Genomic DNA, 19,726 nt, shown 5'->3' with positions numbered 1-19,726 from the left:
TAGGTTAAATAAAACACGGCTTTAATTAATACCGAAAAAAATTGCTTTTCTGTATCAATTCTTTTAATTAATGAGGCATGTTCTCCAGTTCTTGCTCTGTTTTCATACTTAGTTGGTGAGATCGCACCTTCCTAATGGCGTTTTGCGAGAAATGGGAAGAAAGCAAGGCATTTCTGGAGCTGCTGGTGATGTTGGTAGCAGTGCCCCAAATAAGATTACCAGGAAGCGCAATTTTTTATAACAGTAACAGTAACATTGATTTCCTTTGCTTTATAACTTTGTTTTCATAAATATTGTTGAGTGTAATTGACAGGCATGTGAGTCAATGAAAATGGAACTTAACTGCTGCAAATACGGATGGGGACCAACTCCCATTCACTCTGTGTGCCTTTCCGGCTCCTGAAAATATATTACTGTGGGGGAGCTGTACATTTTTCTTCCTTAAATACTCTTGAAAGCATAGGGACAAAGAATGGAATTCAGAGGGAATATTTTGGGAGCGCTGAAAAMTGTTTTTGACAAGTAAAAATTGCTGTCGTGCAGCATCAACCTAATGAAGTAATCCGTGTGAATCCCTTAACCTATTAAAACAAAATCATGAGATTTTTAACACTTTGTAGGATGAGGTATTCCTTCACCTAGACGGATTTTTTTAACGTGGGATTTTCTTTTTAGATCAATGACTCAGTAGAGCTTTACATTTCCAAATGAACCACTACTGTTTTTTTGGATCAGCTTATGTGTTGTCAATGCACTTAACACCCGCCAGGGCACTGAGGAGAGCAAAGGCCTGAGGTAGCAAGGCCACGTGATTTATTATTGATTTTTCACACACAAAAATATGCTGTTTAAAAAGGAAAAAAAAAAAGAAAGAAAGAAAGGCAAGTTCCTTAAATGCTATGCAAATCTCGTGGCTGAGAGGAGCATAAGGACCTTTAGGAAGCTGGAGCTGGGTGTGTGCTTAARGCAAGGGTCTGGGCATTTGCACCCCAGCGGTCCAGTCAGGTCTGCCTTCCTTCAACGTATGCATGAGCAGGGAGAGGCACGTAGGAGAGAAAAACCCTATAAGTGCACGGCGCATACTGTTGCTTTGGGGTTTGGAGGGCATTTCTGTGAGCAGAACACCACCACAGCAAAAAAACACTGCACAGCTGTGATTGCAAGACAGTCTATTATCTGCATTATCTCGTCTTAAGATGGGCAGGAATTCTTCATTTCATGCATCATTTAAAACTTGCTACAGTGATCCCACAAAGTCAGTAGATGTGCTAAGTACAAAACTTTAATAGTGTTGCTACCCAGACGCAAGGCATCAAATCCATTTCCCTGCAAACCGCAACATTGGCTCGTGCCACAAGTCCCTTGAAATATTTCAGAGCTCAAGCAGATCCAAGCAGAGCTACCAGTGCAACCTCAGAATTTCACATTTTTACACACTTTCGTGTGATTTATATCTTGATGAAGTCTTATCTCCCCAGCCTACTGCCATAGGCTAATAGTCTGTAACAAAGCTCAGTCTCAAAAATGTCAAACATAATGAAAAAGGGAAAATCACAGAAGAGGAAGTTGGCTGCAGCCTTTCCTGAGGGTCTCTGTCTCGGAGGGGGTGTGGGCTCCTTTGGCTCRTGAGCCAAACCAAGGTAAGTGGGATGCTATTACGCCGTGCCCCTGCTCCTGCTGCTCCCAGGGACTGTACTGAAGCCGTTTCTACCAAAAGGATGCCAGCCGAACATGAGAAGAGAGACACTGCCCTCTGCCAACCCGAGGAAAACATTGCTTATTTTTCACTAGTGTCAAACCAGCTAAAAAGCAGCAGGATGAGCCGAGATGGATTTCCAAAGCCTTGCGAAATATCCGTGAGATGATCCCACAGGGGCACGGCTCTGGCGCCAGGTGCCTGTGGTGCCCAAGATGCGTCTGGTCCAGGTTGGTATGGGGGATGGTGTGTGGCTGATGCCAACTCCCCCATCCTGCCTTTTCCAGGTGGCCTCTGAGCGCTTCTARGAGGTCGGGCATGGTGCAAACACGAGACGCGTTTTGGGCTCCAAATGCAGCGCTTTGGGTCGACAGCACCTCAGCTTGAGCGTGCATTTCTTAAGCACAAGYGAAGAGAACATTCAGTCCAGTCGTTCCTCCTGCCAGAGGGATTATTTTGAATAATACGCCGGTTATAGCTCGGTATCACTCATTTCAGACCCACATTTACTTCTATTACATGGAAACATTGGGATATTTCTTTGTTAAATTGTGCTTGAAATAATTGTGAAGCCTACTTTTACTGTTAGGAAGATTGCCCAAATTGTTTTCAAATTTCTGTTTGCCTTGTGTGCTCTACTTTATGTCTTTCTCACACATCAGGGACAAGCTGCAACCCGGGAATTAAGGAAGCAGAGTGGGAGAAAGGGAGCACAGGCTCCCAGCTCTCCCAACCCTACCTTCAATTCCCTAAACCCCCTGACACGAGTCACTTTTTTCCACTTCTCCTGTCTTAATCTCATATTTGCGAAGAGTATGGAAAGATTTTTTTGTACAGCTCACAGTCTTTTCATAAAAYACGAGAAATTGTTACATGAAGGTGGTATTAAATATAAAGTACTACTGTTGCCATTAAATAAGCAGACTGATTCAATTAGATCCTAAAATGTTCTACTTTTGGCATCTCTAATCAGAAAGACCCAGGTGGGACAAACTGGGGGAAGTCTAAGAGAATCTGGGTGCGTTGAGGCGCTCAATGGGTATTAATCGAAAGCCTGCGGTCCAACATGCTGACTGCAGACTGGCAACGCCARCATTCGGATAAAATGGGTATAAATTATAGCAGGAGAGGCACGTCTTTCTTTTGAGAATGTTAATTTATTAAAGCCTGAATAATGCTTTCAGGTCCGATGGAAAATGCTGTGTAATTATAATAAATAGATATTGACTTCAAAGAGTCTCTGTAGATCTGTGCTTTTTGATCCCATTCTAAAAACCATAATTATCACTATCCCATAGGCTTAAATATAATATCATATGACTGCATGTAATCATCTGTATTCTGCTGGTGTGCGATTTTACATTTTTCAGAGGAGGTGGTGAGATGTCAGCCCTCAAACAACAACAAATGTAGATGTCTGTGTTTTTTATTGAGAAACATGGATTTTCCAGGGGGTGTTGGGGGACCAGTTTTCAGCTCCTTATCCTGGTCAGATGCAGCCCCCAAACCTCGGYTTCTAATTAATTTGCCTGGGACAACCCAGTGGGCAATCCCAGTTGCAGGTATCAGCCGGGCACCTCACCTCCACGGCAGACATCGCAAAAATACCTGCACGCCAGGGACTGTACTTTCAACAGTAATTTATTCTTTTAAAACTGCATCTTTTTTACATTATTATCAAGTGAAAGAGGCCAAACAGATTTTTTTCCCCTGCTCATTTTAATAAAATTGGCTTCCAGGCTGCACTGTTGCATGCCAAAATTCAACCTGGAAATGCTGGCAGGCTCATCGCTAGAGCGACGCCAGCAGTGGTGCCGCAATTATCAGTTGATCTTCTGTTTAAATACAACCCAGCGTGTGAGCTGAATACAGACAGGTTGGGGGAAAAAAAAATGTGAAAAGGAAAAAAAAAAAATTCCTTAACAATTCTGAAACGGGCTCAAGTCATAACATACAAATTGTTTGCTAAGCTAAAATGTGCTAAACCAAAACAAATTAAATGTAACAGAAAATACAAGAGCAGAAGGCTGAAAGTCATTTCAACAAAAGTAGAAGGAATTGGTGTTTTCCATGAGCAATCTGTGTGGTTTTGGCTACCCAGATAGGTGCTAGATGGACCTGCTATTGTATAWAAAAAAGGAGAAATTACCATCGGTGGTTTAGGTTATAAAATACAATGCTGATATACTAGAGGGCAACCTTGGGGGGAAGGGGCGTTTCTTTTGGCCGCTTCGTCCGGCTCTGGAAACCCAGAAATGCTGTAAAGCAAATATAACCAGTAATGCATGGATTGAAGCCTAGTCTGGGTACTAAATAAGGYTAGGCTATAGTATGTCTATCTATATCTCTATTTTATATTTATATAGCAGTAAAGCGAACTGGATTTTCTTGCTTCCCCCCACAGGGGAAAATAYGCAATAAAAGGAGACGCTCAGAATGCTTCATCCTTCGTGGACAGGCGGCCAAGTGCTAATACCTTTCTGTCAAAGGCAGCCCCAGACTTCAGTGGAATGGGGGTGGTAGACGGGGAGGCTGAATCTGAGCCATCTGAGATATCAAGGAGCCCTATTTCACAAGGCATGGGGGTGGGGGGAAGGGGAAGTTATTTTTACAATACTTAATGCACTTGCTTTCATGCCACTTTCAAGCCGGATTTGSTCTAAAAAGGCCCCTTAGATAGCTCCCCGAACTGTGATAATAATTCTTAGCTCTAACATTACAGTATTAGCATCTGTTCTTTCTTATAGTTCCCCCCTTATTTTTTTATTTTTCATCTTTTTTCAACTTGAAAACAAACCCAAACAGTGCTCGGCTATAACAAAACGCCCAGCAGAGGATATGAGCGGTTACAGGTTTCCAGCTCCACTGGAAACACGCTGGTCTCCAAACTGTGCGAAGAGAATCCAGCACTTTAAGCACAGCTTCATGCCAAGACATGTGTCCAAAAAGCCCAGATGCCTTCAGTGTTTCATTGCATGCAGTGCTGAGCAGTTCAACGGCTCTCACTGTAGTAGCCAGGAATATTGGGAAATCACAGACAAACACATACACACGCGCAAAAATATGCAGGCCTCTGACTTTAGGACTGGTGAACATCGGTCTTGCTGCTTGGTATAAAAACTGCTCCCAAATGGGGGTGAAGTGGGCTAAAAACACACTGTCGCTTCACAAGCGAATTCAGATGTGATGCAACTGGATATAGCAGATATTTTTGAGACCAACTTAGGTTTGTTTACTGATCCCTACCGGGGTCACGTTGTAACCACCTTCAGTGCCAAAAGCGGGTGTAAACTGAAGTTTGAGATGACCCATAAGCAGCAGGCAATTACATAGGCACTTGGGTCTTCTTGGCATCCAACACTGAATTCATGTTAAGAGAGACTTGCATGTGCCTACCAGCCTCCTACCACAACAGTTTCGCAAACCAAGGTTTCTTGCCTTTAGCTTAGAAGAGGTTAAGATGTTGTAGCCACCAGGGTCACTACTGAACAAGAACACAGACTTTTACCACTGCCGGTATTTTTTTCCTTTAGAGTTACCTCACTTCATATTTGGATTAGACACAGGCACAGATGATTTTGAGGCGTGACCTTACAACCTTAACCGTTCATAGACCGTGTCAAATGCGTTGGTGCTTGCACTGTCTTCTAACCAGGGTTACCAAAACCTCCTGAGCTATTCAAGAACTGAATCTGTAAAAAGTTAAAAGATCTGGTTCAGAGGCTCCAGAGCTTTTCCCTTCTTTCTCCAAAATCAAAACCCACTATCTGCTATCCTGCTGAGAGCTGGTTCTTGGCAGAGACTCAATCAGGATGCTCTTGTCCGTTTTAGCTGAGAAGGTAGGTCTTGGCCGTCGGACCGAATCTCTCTAAGTTGCAGGTTAGGGAAGTAGCTGTCCTCTCCCCATTTTCAAACACTGTAGCTGCCTCCACCAACATCAAGTAGCCTCCAGGTTTATGAGTGCTTTCTACTACCCCTACTGCACGATCATTTTGCCATCAGGGGTTTTGTAGGGAAAGAAAGAGAGAAGGTAGCACAGCCCGGTTGGTGTCACTCTGCAAGCCCTGCCCACGGTGCAGATAAACTATCCTGTTTGGGGCATTTTTGAATCCTGGTACTCTTATGAACCAAGGGAACAGTGTGTTGTGTCTGTTGGCTCCAGGGCCACATCAGAAACAGGACTGCACAACTTTTTCTGGTACTGTATGYGCATATACAATTTTTCAACATGATTTTTCAAGCATTATTCCACCTATTTAAAAGAAATATATAAAAGTGTCAAGGGATTCGTCCCCTAAATCATGACAAGTTCCTTAGAGATACCAGTATGAAGAATGAACCTTTGCTAGATGGATGTTGAGTTTATGGGCAAGATTAACGGATTGCTGGTGTTTTAAGCGTAGATACTGTTACAGGTGCACCCTCATGTCCACAGGCAAAACCTGAGGGGGAAAAGAAAAAAAACACAGGCTGTTTTAAGAAGAAATAGCCTGTTTGACCTGCTCTGGGGTGTACTTCACCGCCTTTGGAACATCTCCAGGACCGAATGGGAGGGATAGGGCGTGAATTTGCAGCGGCAGCACGTTACCGCGTGGGGAAGGAGAGAGCGAGGCCCTCCCTCGTGCGGGGAGGCAGGAGCTGGGCATCAGACGCGGGGAGGCTCGTGAAGCGCTGGAGCCTTACGTGAGGTGCCGCGGGGGCTGTTCACAGYGATTTTCCTTGGCAATTTCCCCCGTTTTTCTTCCCTGCTCCTTCTTCCTTTGTGGCAACTCCAACGCAATGAYGTTTTCGCCTCGGTCAGGAGGATGGGCGAGCGGTTTCTTCACTTTTCACTGCTGCTGCGCCTGGCACTGGCTGCTTGGATTGACAAGGGCTGAGCCTCGGAGACCGAGCAAATACATTTGCAATGCCCAGCCTCTTATCGCTGGTGATGTAAGGTTAATGACCTGCAGAGATCTGCACAAACACTGCGGGAAGATTTGCCAAAAACGTTGGCACRTTTTTGTTGGCCCCACAGCCGTGTATTAAGTTCATAGCTAGGGGCCAATTTGCGGTTACAAGCCGCGGTCCACGTTGGGRGTGACGGAGCTGGAGAGCACGTTGCCATGAGGTCTGCTTGTGGGCCCGTCGGCTCCATTAACCACCAAACCTGGGGGTCCAGGTGATGGAGCTACAACCTTGTCCCCTCTGCAAAGACAAACCAGACGCCCGCGCGGTGCCAGCTCAGCTGTGCTCTGGCTYGGGCTCTTCCTCTGCAAGGGGGAGCAGCAAGACTGAGCTTTAATCTTTTCCCAGGTGAAATATTTGGCCAGCTTCTAAGTATTTTTTTTTAACTGGTCAACACAGAAAGAAAAGGTAGAATTTAGTTAAGTGGACAAGTGAAAAAGGCAGCTAATTGTGAACAGCCAGAACACACGAGCTTTGCTTTTAAGCCATATTTTCTAGAATTTGATATATTTTTCCAGATGTGAGCCTCATTATATCATTGTTCAGTCCGTCAAGCGAATAAAGGTTTCTCCCCTTACACGTGGAAAAATGTCTTTACATGTTTCAGTAGTATTTATTAAAGGCTATGGAAAGCGCAGGTGTTCATGAATCACATCCTGAGCACAATAATCCAGTTATGCCCATGCCTTTTCTACACCTACAGCGGGATCTTTCTAACAGTAGCCACAAATAAGATTGAAGAAATTGTTTAATACTTCATTTAGGACAGAGATGTTCCTTGAGCTCTCAAATACCTACTCTACAATGTCAGCCTGAGGTTGAACCCTGAAGGTCGATGTTGGCTTAGCCCTGCGACGTCCCAGAGAGGAGCTCTATGCCATTAGGTATTTGTGGGTCTATGCGTATGTACAAACTTTCGTAACATATTACTATATATATATACTCACATATTCCTTTGATCTTTCCAGATTTGAATAACAGTCTGACTCTGACTGGACAGTGCACTTTCAGGAGGTTTTGGTATTTAGGAAGTTGGTGCTGAGCCAATTTCCTTCGCAATGTCTGTTAATACCACAAAGAAAAATCGATCCAGCTATGAAAAACTAGGATGTCATGTTCAAATTAGAGTATCCAAAGCCACTCAGTAATTTTATGGGTCTTCCTATATATTTATGTGATTCATTGATATGCATCTACTCAATATTCAGAGATAGTCAGTATCATCTACTCTATATTTAGGAAATAGTACTTAGGTCAGTTTRTAAAAATTATTCATAAACGTTTTAAAAATCTACATTTTAATCACTCCTGTTTTTTTAAAAAACCTGCAAATTGGTGGCTTTCAGAATTTTATTGTTCTTTATCATAGTATAGAGGACAGCTAACTGTATCGTCAGCTCTTGTTTGAACRGTACCTCTGCTTATTTTAGTAAACCTGGACAAGTTTTTATCTGTTCGGGCTCCTCTAAAAGCCACCTGGTGCGTACTCACCTAAAGAACACTCCTGCAAACGGCCYGCAGAAATCTGCATCGATCAAAGGAGGAATAGTGAGATTAGTGTAAAAGAGAAACGTGCTAGGAATTATCTGTAAATAAAAGCACATTTGGGACTGTGCTTAAACTGAAATTGTCTCAGAAAACAATCTCTACGTCCTTCTTACTGTGCTCTTCTTTTAACACCCCAAAMCTCTTTCTTTTTGTTATAATCAGTATGCTAAAGCCTTTGCGTCACGTCATCTATCTGCTGGCATTGCAAACGGTAGAAAAGGTACATGTTTGCCACCAGCAAACGTCACGAGCGCTGCAGGGAGCGCCGGCTGGGGAGCTTCACGTTTTATGAGTTGGTGCTTGCAAACGTTGCTCGAGCTACTGCACATTGAAGCCCAAACACCCTAATGCTCTGCACCAGCGTAAAAGCAGGCAAGAAGCTGCGCGACAGAAACAGTTAGTGCTATTTTAGGATTAAACAACGTGAATACCTTGGCTTACTACACAGGTTACAGTAAGATGCTCAGCTAATGAATCATCATTGCGCAGCTGCATTTGCGTAACCAAAGGAAGATAAGGCACTGCACAGTTAGGACAGCCTCTAATTTACGAACAGGAGAACAGATTCATTTTTTTACAACATTTTTTTTCCATTTATGTTTTTATATGTCAATGTAAAAATGTTTCCATGGAGACTGTAAAGGTTTTTATTAAAAGGTCGATAATATACCTCCTACATAATAATTTAAGCAACTTGAGTGAAACCTTATGATCTTGTTTTTCGACATGTTCCAGTTGGCATTTTTCCTCCATTGTAACCTATGCCAGAAAAATGCAGTGAAACTGTAAAATCTGAGAATATGGCCTTGTAGCAGTACATATATATAGATATAAAAATATTAATGTTTGGAGGTAAAAAATACATTAGCACGATAAAAGTAAGTTGGCTTGGTACTGGGCTTACGTAATTCTTGGTGTTAACATGTAGCATGTACTGCGTATGCTATACCAGCGTGTTTTGTGATATATAATCCAGTGTTTATCTATATTCAAATTAGAATCTGTATTTTTACTGTATCCACTAGAGACATATTATTTGAACAATCTCAGTCGCAAAAAATAAACATAAAGACTAAAGCTAAAATAACGCTGAAGTTTTTTTTTTTTTTCCAGTCCTCATGGCACTGTGTTTTCTGCTGTCTTAATATATCATTTAATTACTACAACTGCGCTGAACACAAAAGGGCCAGATTCTCAGCCGGAGAAAGCTGGCTTAGCTTGAAATTTGAAATTTGCAGTGGAAGCTGGTTAACATTTGCCAGGAGAAAGTCACCTTTGCCCGGAGGTGTAGCGGAGCCGTGTAAAGGCAGCATGATCCTGCTGCTATGGACATTTCCTGAGCCCAGGTCTAGTGCCACCCTAAGACCAAAAACGTCACCTTTCTGAAAGGCAACTTTTCCAGTTTTGGAAACTTTACTGCATTTGCATAACCTTAATCTTCTGGTGAACATTTGCAGATGCTACACTGCTGCTTTTAGCAGCCAAATAGCTAACGCAAGTCCTTTTAACCGTGCGCGTTGCGATTAACCAGTAGTATCTGGGAATAATAATTGGTCATGGCCATCCATCCTATGGGGTTGATTAACTGGGAATAAGCTGCGCGTTTTCCCCTTTTGCCTCCCCCCTCTCCCCTTAACTGTAAAGCTTTTCTGTGGTAATTCCACCATTCATTAGGATGGAGAAATTGGCTCCCAACCAAGTACTTCTGCCAAAGCCATTATTTCCATCATCACGCTCCGCATCAGTCTGCAGTGCAGCCTTGTGGGAAGACAATGTTCTGTCCCCTTGTGGTTCTTAAGTTATGGGTAAGGAGCTTACATATATTAAAAGGAGGGTCTTCACTTAGTCTCTTAATCTTTATGAGCACTAATAATAGTCAACTCTGTTTCCAAAATTCAGAAACACTTGCTTTCAACATAGAAGGGTTGCGTATGTTAGAAGATAAGTCTCAGYTCAGTAAGACTAAAAGCTACATGTTTTTTCAAATGCCTACGCATCTTATTTTTTTAAAAAGGGGCTCTGTAGCTTTAATGCATACGCTTTTTTCCCTATACTTACATTCTGTATCTTTAAGAGGATAATTGCTGAATTGAAATTTGAGAGTGTTATCTTAATAACCAATTACTCAAATAACTTTGAAATTGGCTTAAATTGGCTCGTCATGCTACATTTACCTGAATCTTTTTATGGGAAAGTTAGGAACAAAAAAAAAAAAAAAAAAAAGAGAAAAACCTTGGCAGCCTGATTTGTTTAGTATTGCTGGAGGTTCCTGTTTGCAGCGGGGAGAGCGGCCCCGCGTAACCTCTGCTCGGACCCCCTGCCTCGCCACCTCCGGTAAGGCGCAGGAATGCAGCGGGAGGCCGGGGCCGCTGAACTTTGCCAGCCGCCCCAGCGCCGCGCCGCACATGCACGGCTCTCCAGAGGTCCTGCAAAAACACAGCCCCCTGACTTTTAACCCGCTGCGCGGAGGAGAGGAGTGTTTGGATATGCGAGGGCGATTACTGGAGAAATTTTCCACCTCTTTGCAACGTGCTCGCGGCGAGCAAGCCGGCAGTTCGGCGAGCAGGAAATGTGCATGCTTTAGAAAGCAGGTCAAATGCATCCTTACGATGTTTATCAAAGCCAGTGACAATCGATATCACCTTATCCACAGATTCCTTACGTTGGTAGTGTGGTCGGTAGGTGCCTGTCGAGCGGCATAGGCAGATACAACGTCGTGTAGCGTGACGGGTGTCACACCCCATGATGTCCTCACCTTCCCCCAACTTTCACCAGTGTAAAATAAATGGCAGACGAGTAAAACGTCAGTCARCCTGAATGCCTTTAGTTTGTACTACTAATACGTTTCACAAACATTTTACAGTGAATTTGAAGGGAACTTGTTTTCTCTGCTTACAGGATCTCCGGTCATCATGTACTGCCTCCCGCAGCAACCCCAGTATTTCTAAACCTGCTGGACGGAATCATTCCCAGATGCTTTTAGATTGCAGCATGGAAAGAGAGGCCTTCATGGTTTGTGTCCTCTCTGGAAACAAAGCAATAGGGATAGGCCCATATGTCTTACAGCTCGAAACATRGAATTCACACTTTTAGATTCATCATTTTATTCTGGAATATCCAAATGCTGCTAACAGGCATTAGTGGCCATTAATGGAGCACGTCCTCCATCACTTGGGTGCCATGAGGCGAAGCAAAGGCCAGGATGTAATGTATCACCCAATAAAATCCTTCTTCTTCCTTTTTTTTTTTTTTTAACTGCCCTATCAAACTTCAAACCAAAGAGGACTCCACACAGAGGATCTGCAAAAAAAAAAAAAAAAAAAAAAAAAAAAAATTGCAAAAGTGAACCAGATTTAGGAGGAGTGAGAGGAAAAGATAAAGTGCTGCATGTTGTACTCACTCATGGGCAACTGGAGACTTAGTGCAGAAAACAGAAATGGATTGTTTCTCAGAGCTTCTCCCGTCCCGAAACGGGTGCTGTGCATAATACAGCATAAGCATTGCAGTTAATCACGAAACTACGGGAAGCCATCTGCAAAAACTGCATATGTGTAGGAAAAATACAACCTCAGGTTGCAAGGAGCCCGCGGGGCCTAGGGGATGCAGGATACATTTTATGCTTGTGTCCTGTAAGCTGCCTACATGTAGTGATATGAAACAGCACAGGATCTGAAGTTTTGTCATTCTCTCTGGACTTTTTTTTGYGTTATTTTTGATGATAAAGGATTCCATTTTTTTCCTCCCCCATAAAATGCTATGCCATCAGTTTGGACAATATTTCACCAACTAGATAATTTTGAATATTTGACTACTGAATGATCCTATGCTGCAACAGCAAGTCCCCGAGGCATTAGGTTCGCTTGAGTTCTCAAATGGAGATGATGATAGTTCAAAATTCGTTTGCTGTTCGAAATCCAGTGATATAAGGTAGCYACCATTTTTATCTAATTTTTAGGTCATTCATGTGATTGCTGAAGTTCTCAGGGAGGATGTGGCACCTTAATATGAAAATTAAAGACTTTTAGTTTTATTAGCATTAAATTTTAATGGAGAAGATGGTAGGAAGTTTCTCATGAGCAGTGTTGTCATTAATGCAGGTGGACGAGAGTTTCTTCCGTTGTGCAGATAAAAACCTCATAAAAGCTCCTGTTGGGGTGGCATGAACGGCTGTGTGGTTATGCCGATGCTCAGTCCTCATTCCTCTGAAACCAACAGAAATAGCATATCACTGCCAATTGACTTGAGTTCAAGTCCTTAAAGATGTCGCCTTAACGTGATGAAAAAAAATCATTTTTAGAAGCTATCCTATTGTTATTTAATATCTATTAACGGAAGGCAGAGGCAGGAAGGAGCAGTAAATATGAACCCTGACAGTGCCTCGTACTACAGAGAGAACCTGAAATCGTATTCGCTGAGTGCTGTGTGCACTTAAATCACACACACTTTGCTGTCATGAAATTGCGATTCTTGCGGTGTGACTTSACTTTGGGGATGATGGTTTTTGTCCCCTTTGAAACGAACACTCTCTCTTATAAAATGGTTAGGGCTCATCCCCGTTATTCTCAGTGTCACACAAATTTGGACCATTTAGCAGTGTCAGAACTTTCATGCAGTCGCTGACCAAAAATAGTTAGGATGTGACAAAATGTTCTTGGGCTTTTTGTATGCCTTTTTAACTAAATAATAAACTGCATTGAATCACAGAATATACTGACTGAAATGCACACGGTTCAGGCTGCAAAGACCGTGGAGCAACAAATACTTCGCTGCTTTGACGTTGCATTTCCCTCGTCARTGTCCCATATTCTGAGCTACCAAGAAGTTGTGGAAAAACTCCAGAACTCGGTCTTCACCCCTTGCTATCCCCAGGCCTGCTCTGAAGGCAACGTCCTGGACTGAGCCATGGAGGAGGTCTCGATTTGGGGTGTAGAAGGTGAGCATGGCTGATGGAGGAGCACTGTGCTAGGGGCTGGGGTTATTGTATCAGCAGACCCCAACCTCCTGAGGTCATCTTACAAAATAAGTTTTGCACTTTGAGCAGTATTTTACTCTGAGAGTYTCAAGCTCTGTGTGGATATAGTGATAAAAAATGTGTCTGCTAGCCTTTATTTTCCCCAACATTCAGATCCTCCATAATTATCCCCAAATTAAGTAAAACTCTTAAGCKCATTCCAATGCCAATTTACAATTTACTCTTCTGTTCTGGAAGTATGTAGTAACAATTTGAGTTCCCCCTCACTGCTTTTTTCCGGGTTTAACCCTAACTTTAATCTTAGAATCAGTCRGAGATAGGTCAGGCATAATTACCCCATCCCTCCCACCATACTGATTCAACTCCAGGTGATTCCAGTGCCACTGCAGGTCTCTAGATTCCAGAGGATAAATTATTAAATTCACTTTTCCATCTTTTTGTTCCAGACCCTAACCCTTCTTTTTAACCTAGCTGTGGTCAGTTCAGCTATATTTACTTCAAAGATGAATCTTTTTACCTCACAAAGATGTAAATACACATCTTCCCATTGCAAGCAATGGAGCTAAAGAAGAGAAGATCTAGCAAGAAGATCAGCTCACCTCGACCTCTTTTTACTACCCCTAAGCCACAGACCAAGCAGCCAAACTCCTGTTATATTGAACCCTAACCTCAACCTTAACTGAAGAATTCTTTTTTTTTTAAAGAAAACTGTGTTTTCTCTCAAAACTAAGCATAAGGCATTTATATGTGCTGCTGCTAGTCCTTAGCTGACTTCTGTACATCTACAGGATTCAACAAGAAAATGGGTGTTCAATCTGTTTCTGCTGCAAATCCTCACCTGAAAAGTGCTGGTGAATTTAATTCTATTTCCTAGTTCTTTTGGTCCCTGTCTTCACCTTCACCTTTTGTGAACATCTGCTCCTCTGCCGGCTCCCCATTCACTTTTTACTCTTGTCATTGCATCTGTCTATGCTTCTTTCCCAGAAGACACTAGAAAAGGGGGAGGGTTTTAAAGGAAATATTTTTGACTTTGCAAAGCACACTTCTGTAACGATTTTCTGAAGCACCAAATGGCTTAGGGATTGAGAAAGAATGCATTTTTTCTGAATACTTTTTTTTTTTAATAGAAAACAGGCTTCATATGGTACCTGTAATTGAAGAGGAGAAATCTGAGATTTCTGCAGGCATTTAAGGACATATGTAYAGGATTTAGGTGAGTATAGATTCAAATGCATAAATGATAAATGAAATACTTGCAACAGGGTATTATTTATTTCTATCCATAGAAGAACAACTGCATTTGGTTCTACTCTGATTCATGTGTAAGACCCTGCTCCTATCACTACACCTGTGTCAGGGCTTGGAGATAAGTGGGGCCATGGTGGCATGGCTGGTGGAGGAGGAGAATTCCTCCGTGGTTCCTGACATTGGATGGGCATGTGCCAGCAAACCCCGTTGTGGAGCAAGAGCCTTCGTGACTTATGGCACATAGCACGTGCACATCGATTAATCAGCTCTCATCATCTGTAACACGAGGAGCTAAATTCCTGCTGAAAGCACCCAATGTAATAATGGCATATAGAACAACTCATATATTCCTATAAATCTATAAGCAATCAGAAACATACATCATATACACTCTAATCATGAATACCGAGTAAATTCATTAGGCATTGGCTACCGAAATTTATCTGCAAGAATGAAAGGGAAGATRCTCAGGCATCCCAGCACACTGGGACTGGGACTAAAGAGCGTCCATTGGACACGTGTTGGACAACATCTGTTTGTCCATGCTTCAGTGGCTGCACTTTTTTGCTAGTCTGTGTTTGACAAAGATGATGGCAAAGAGTACTTTCACCATCAACTAAAACCTTCTCTGTCTTCAAAGTACGTCTCCCAGACAGCCTTGCTCAGCCCTCGTAGCCCTCCTAAGATACTAACCCAAAAAGCAGGATTTCTGCAGCAGGTTGCATGAATAAAGGCCTGGGACTCCTGAGATAAAGCTAAACATCCCCCAAGTCCTGATCAAAATCTCACCGTAAGATACTCCTCACTAATCCACTTTCCACTGCAAAACTGCCTGWTGGAAAATAGGTCTCCAACACTCAAATGACAGTGCTGTTCCTACCTTGCTTGCATTTYTGCCCAGGAATTTCCAGGCAGGACRTGCCGCTGGTTTCTTGTGCAGTGGGTGCCTTCCCTTCCTCCTGCCCAGGCCTGAGGACGAGACTGTGGTTCAGTTTCAGCTAAATAAAATTGATGCACTCTTCTGTCCACATAAAAGAAGTCCATACCCCATTTAGCAGGGCAATTTGCCTACCTACCATCACTCACATAAATCTCCTTTATTAACTGACTAATCTTCCTTCCTTCCTTCTCTTTCCTTCAGTCATACTTTCTTTAGCTCTCCTTATATTAAGTATATGGTACAAACCACAACCCCCACTTCATTCTTCCTCTTCTCACTCACTATAAAAACAACAGGCTTTCATGAGAGCCAGGGCATTTTTCAAAGAGGCTTTTTTCCTTTCTCAACCATCTACTGTAAGTTTGTGTTGCCAGGTGTGGGGCTGGACCTCAGTACCATGAGAAAGATCTGCTCCTGCAATATTTCTGGTCCAATTAGCAGCAGGAAATACTGGAAATCTCACAAAAAGTTGTTCCTCAAAGGTTTTCCTTYCCAGCTTTCGAGACCCGAGGGACTCAGACCCCCATCCACCCTGSGCACGACTATCTTTTTCTCTTGCCACCTTCCTTCCCTCACCTTCGTGGGAGCAAATTAKACCTCCTGCATAGCTTTGTAAAGAGAAGCAAAGGGTTAAAAGAAACCTTATAAACTTGCAAGCGTGGAAGAAGTACAAGGCATACTAGTTTTATGTAAATGTGTAATAAAAATGAGGAAGGAAAAAAAATAATAACTTGAGGATGAGGGTGCTGCTTTTATTCCCAGTGTGGGCTAATAATTAGTTGGGAATGTCACGCAATGAATTTAAAGCACCTTATATTTGCTGTGGTCTTTGTTACTGTTTTTCCTCCTATTGGATTAACTTCCTTACTAACCAATACAATATTTTTAAGCAATAAAGCATTCACTCAATATTCCTTTTCATAAAACCCTCCATGGCTGCAAGAAAGTATAATTGGATGTGCACTATACAGCTTGAGTTTCATAAACATTAAGTCCAACAACATGTTATAAATAATAGTGATACAGAAGATTAGCTCTATTAACCTCTTAACTGAGCTGGAAGCATTAGCCTCTTCCAAAAGAACTACCGCTCCACGATGATGTGCACATAAACTCATAATGTCTGCGTTTAATTTCCATAGCCACTGCCATTTTCACATCTGCCTTGCAGACCTCGATGCTTCTGGTCCCCGCTAGGTCAAAACGCACAGTGGCAGATTGGCATATTGAGCTATTAATACTTTGCTATATGCGTTGCAGATGTTGTGTAAATGAACGGTGTTCTATCACCGTTCCTTGACACTGGGGCCCTTGGGGTGGCAGGCTAAGACCCAGATCTGTCTGCAACCTGCCTACTCCTGCAAAAAACAAGGGGGAAAAGGGGTTGCCCCTTATTGCGGAATCACATTCCAGCTTGCAGAGTCAATTTTTCAGATGTTCTTGCTTTCCTGTTCCTTGTTCCATCACTCAGACCTCATCTGGCCACGGTGAAAAATGATGTGATGCAGTTTTTTATTCTGCACTTGACACCCTTATGGAAGGCAACGTGGCTCATTGATTCCAAACTCCTAAAAGGTCAAGGAACTAGGAACAAAGATTTTTTGGATGCAGCCCAGGAAAAACTTTAAACTTGGACCATGCGTACCCAGAAAAACAGAACTGTTAATTGTTACCCCTTCTGCTGCTATTAAGCTTCATACGAACACTGAACATATGTTCCGTGATCATGTACTTTTATATTAAAATGTTATTGAGTCACCAGGTGAAATGTGTATTAAGTGCACAGCTGAAAATAGACAGTAGGTTTAAATTTTGACAGCAAACAGCTGTAGGATTTCTAAAACTTAATTCAAATAATGTAATCAATAGGTTATGCTACAGTTTCAAGTTTCCCCAAACAAATTTATAAGAAAGCGGATATTAATTTATTTGAGATTAGTTCGGTTAAAAGATAGATTTTTCTCTGTCACCTCTAGAACACAGATAAAAAAACAACTTGAGATGTTTTAAGAAGTGCAAAACATATTTTTTTAGTTTAGCACACCACAAACCTTCCCCCCCCCCCCCTTTCCCCTTCTCCACTGCAGATTGGTAATGATTGCTCACTCCACTGTTTACTCATTCTGCAGCTGTACAGGTTTTGAAATGCTAATATGTGAATTATGTTCCCATTTTTTCATAAAGTTGGAGAATGGGTCAAATCCAAAGAAAATACTGGATAAGGAGAGAACCTGAGATTTTCTGGCTACACGTAAAATATGCCACAGAGCAATTTAACCTACTGTGGAAGAAAGCCACCGAAAGTAAATGCAAATATTCACAAGCGAAATGTCGGCAGAGTTGTCCAGGGCATCCTGGGCTTTATCCCCTGCAGCCCCGCCGGGGCCGGGAAACTCTACAGAGCAGTGGGCTCAAAACTATTTCACTAGTTTCATAAAGTAGATGAATACATTGTTTTGTGTGCCTTTAATAAGTGATTTTTCTAGGAGAACTGTGTTTATTCTCCTTTTCTTCACCCAAATTCTCCTTATTTCTTCGCAAGGTCTTTAAGAGTGCAAACTTGTGCCACAAGGAAAAATGATCTTATTAAGGAAACAGGAGTCTGGAATCCTTAAGTCATACTAAAACATGTTTATATTCGTTCTTTCCCTTCATTATGTAGAATTGCTCTAGAATTAAGGAAACTCAACCGAAAGATTGATTTGAGAAGTGACTTATAAAAGTCTGTAGAGTTTATATTAAGAAAAGTTCTTTTGTATGGTTTGGTTTTGAGCCTGTCTCCAGCAGGTTACTGGTCTTCCATTTGATTGCGTAGGTGGTACTAGCAGTTTAATAACTTTATTTCTATGAATTTATAGAAAGCTTTTTCATAAGAAGCTCAGAAAATGCTCTCAAACAATTTAGAAACCGAATTCAATGGGTTTAGTTACTAGAGAGAGCCTTCCCCAATTATCCTCAATTTGTGTTCATCCTGCTGAACRCACATAAAAAAATATATATTTCTATGTACAAAATGAGTAACACTGRCACATTCTCCTGCTACACGAGTAGAGAATACCACTCCTAGCATGTGTGCATGTAAATGTTTGCACTGTTTAAAGTTGGCTGCGTTTGTACAAAATCAAGAACATGTTCAGCACAAAAAGCCTCTTACTATAACATGTCTCTATGAGTAAATGCTTTTTGGTTAAAAAAAACCACAAGCAAAAGGATTTAAAAAGWCAAGCTTTTTACTCTAAAATAAAGGAAAGACCAGAGTGTGTATTAAACCCCAGAGGCTGAATATTTGCAGCAATTTTACAAAGAAAGTGCCTGGACACCTCAATTGCAGGTGACAGTGTAAATCCCTAAAAAAAGCAGGTGCTGGTAGAGCTAGAAYGGCCTCTCCTTGGCCCCCTGAACACAGTGGCATTTTTTTGGTATTTGTTGGAATGAAAGAATATTGCATTTACGTCACTGTTTCCTTGTTGGGAATTTTCTACTGACTATAGAAGAGTGCCTCAAAGAAGAGTGCGGAGATTGATCTTCAGGTAGACATTCTCTCTGATATTAGGCACAATGACTATTTTTTTGTTRGCTGGTTGTTTCTGTGTAAATTCACCAGTAAATCTTGCAGTATAAAGTGAATGATTTTTCTCACTTCCTTCYTTCTATTATTTATACAGATTTTTTTTCTACTATTTTTCCGTTTGTATACAAAAAGTGTATATCAGTCCAGGTTGCTTGATTTGGACAAGGAGGAAATTTCGTTTTTGGTCACTGTCCGAGTTAAGAATTGCCTTAGGTTTACCTAAAAGTTAAACTGGTATTTGACATTATTCTAAAACCAAATAAACTTATYGATATTTTCAGCTGCACTTTGGCTCTCACTCAGGCACAGAATAAACCCTTAAAATWTCTGTAGATCTGCATAAATGCTTTTTAAAATTTCTTGGATCCTACTGCCGTCCTGCAAATGGAAGTAGTGCCGTAAAGCACGSAGYGCACTCACTACTACTAAATTGTAGGGAACATAGATGTTCAGCGCTCCTCGTGGTCCGACTCCAAGGATTTCCTTGAGCTATGCTAGCAGGAAGGTTAAACWCCCTGGTTTGTTTTTCTGAGGATAAGTTTAAATCTCCTGCGGAGCRGAAGAGGGGAAAGACCATCCTTAGCACCTGCACTGCTCGCTAGAGAGAGCTCATTAGATCTCATCAAGTTGAGCTGATCCCTCCTAAAAGGAGCAGCACTTAACTCGTGCAGACTATACCTTACYGCCCTGGGCAACTTATTCTTACCTGGCAAGCAAATTAGACAGAGAAAACTATGGTTATTAGTTATCAGCTGGTGTGTCCTCCTTACCAGATTACCTTTTACGTGCACGGGGAACGCACTK

At 42.0% G+C, this 19,726-nt stretch overlaps 1 long non-coding RNA gene across 1 annotated transcript; it reads right to left on the bottom strand.

Moving 5' to 3' along the window:
• Positions 1 to 11,018: 11,018 nt before the first annotated feature.
• On the bottom strand, positions 11,019 to 15,411 carry LOC146598742 (uncharacterized). The gene is made up of 3 exons (XR_014895210.1): positions 15,292 to 15,411; positions 14,002 to 14,153; positions 11,019 to 11,491 (listed from the first exon to the last, which is right to left on the bottom strand). It is a non-coding gene; the product is annotated as an uncharacterized LOC146598742 (long non-coding RNA).
• Positions 15,412 to 19,726: the final 4,315 nt, after the last annotated feature.

This window comes from Rhea americana, unplaced genomic scaffold, assembly GCF_003343005.1.
Source record: "Rhea americana isolate MKP2758 unplaced genomic scaffold, rheAme1 scaffold_154, whole genome shotgun sequence".
Taxonomy (NCBI): Eukaryota; Metazoa; Chordata; class Aves; order Rheiformes; family Rheidae; genus Rhea; species Rhea americana.
This window is presented reverse-complemented; position numbering and strand designations above follow the sequence as displayed.